The sequence below is a fragment of the Apis dorsata genome, unplaced genomic scaffold, assembly GCF_000469605.1.
Source record: "Apis dorsata unplaced genomic scaffold, Apis dorsata 1.3 scaffold_118, whole genome shotgun sequence".
Lineage (NCBI taxonomy): Eukaryota > Metazoa > Arthropoda > Insecta > Hymenoptera > Apidae > Apis > Apis dorsata.
Genome location: NW_006263412.1, coordinates 464828 through 466886, shown reverse-complemented (window position 1 = coordinate 466886; position 2059 = coordinate 464828).

Sequence of the window (2059 nt, the reverse complement as noted above, 5' to 3'; positions counted from 1 at the left end):
TCACCGCGCTGCCGGTGAAAAAGGGACGCGAGCTGGAAAGCTCTCGGAAGAGCGCGAAACCGTGAAGAAATCGTGCACGCGCGAGCTCGTAAAACGTTCGAAGGATCGTTGGCCGCCTCGAAACCTCGCCGTTTCTTTTCCCCTTAAATATTTATTATTCCGCCACGCTTTGACTTTTTCCCCGACTTCTCCTCCTTTTTTGTCGCGTCGGGAAAAATATTTCGCCAGATTTCTTCTTCTTCTTTCGTAAACGAAAATCCTCACTAGGCTAGAAACGCGCTTCGATATCGATGCGCTTCGTCTCTGGCACGAGAGAGGGAAGGCTCGTTTTCATCCCCTATTTTTTCCACCAATTTCTCCTCTATTCCAGTTCGCGAGGTCGTCGATTCCTAGTCAGTTAGGACGATGAGAAATTCTTGGCGAGATCGGGAACGAGACGATCTCCCATCGGTTCGAGATCACGATCGAGGAAATATATTTAAACGGGTCGGACGTAAGCGGTTATATCGGCGTGATTACCGCGAAAGCACGTCGGCATCGTAGCTGGCGATCCGCGCATAGCTGACCTACATACACGCGTACTTGGATCGAGTAGATAGGAGCGCGGCAGAGAGAGAGAGAGATTCGTATCGCGATCACGATCCCGGACGCGGGCTACTTTCGCGCGCCACGACCCATCTCCCACTTATCGTCTATCGCCGCTATTTATTTTTCATCCAGATCGGTAAGCCACGCGACATAAACGCGTATCGATGCGCGTGTTTCGATCCACCAATTTTTTCCATCAAGACCTCTTCTTCCTTTCCTTTCTTCGTATCGATCCGGATTCCTGGTTCCGGAGGGGTCGATCGGTCAACGCCTGGTTAAACGACCCGTAATCGATGAGAATTCTCGAAATAAACGTACGCGGTTATACGTATTTAATGGAAACGGTGGGGAAAAAATAGAGAGAGAGGGGGAAGGGAAAAAAAAAGGATCGAGCGAGCCAGACAGTCAGCTCGTTTCCAACGACACGGAATAATTCACGAGAAACTGGTAACGCGCGGCTAGGTTACGATTCGTCGGGGTATTCGTGGCAATAATTAACGGGGCTCTCGAGCCGAGCGTAAATAAAAGTTTGGGAAAACGCGCGAGGGATCGATCGGCGCATGTGCCGGATAAAGGGGTTGGCCCCGCCGTGTAATTTTTATCACCGTCCGTTTCGCTCGATATCATTTCTTCCTTCATCGATCCGCGTCGATCCGTTCGAGGATGGTACCTACTAATAAATAATACGTGTGTACGAGAATTTGGCGACGAATCGGTGTTCGAGCAGTAAGGTACGAGCGGTCTACGTAGAGGAGCGTGAATGTCGAGTAGGAATAGGGCTGAGGGAAAAATTAAAAAAAGACGGGGCACCGCGCGATGGTGTTTCGTTCACGGAAAGAAACGAGTTCGATTAAATTTCCGAGGTCGAAAATAAACGGGACGGGAGGGGAGGAAGGAGGAATCGATGGTTCCGACCTGGATTAATTTTGCGGAATCGGCGGCCGTGAGTCCGAAATCACGTTTAACGTTCGAACGTTGGGACGTACGATTGCGGATGGACGCGGTCAAGAGGATCTCTCTCTCTCTCTCTCCCTCTCTCTTTCTCTCTCTCCGGGGAATCGTGATCTACGACGGTGGCGTGGTCGGTGGAGACACGGGCTACCTACCTACCTACCTACCTACCTACCCATCTCTACGAAACTCGTGACTTTGCGCTACCGATTCGAAGCGAAATACCGAGAGATCTGTTTCTTTCTTCCGAACGATCGATGCGATACGTCGCACGTTGATAATGGGATAATCGGGAGGGAGAAGGGGCTCTGATTGGACGAGAGGATTTTGCGAGCGGGCCGCAATCGAGTTTCCTTACGTGGTGGAACGCGGGACGAAAGTTCTTCTCACCGATTGGCCCCTAAAATCGTGCCCCATTGTGAATATAATGGGGGCGCATAGCTCGGCTATAGTGTGACCGACCGATTGGAATCGAGTCGTCTCGAAAAGCAAGGGTTCAGAGAGATTTCAATTGTCCACG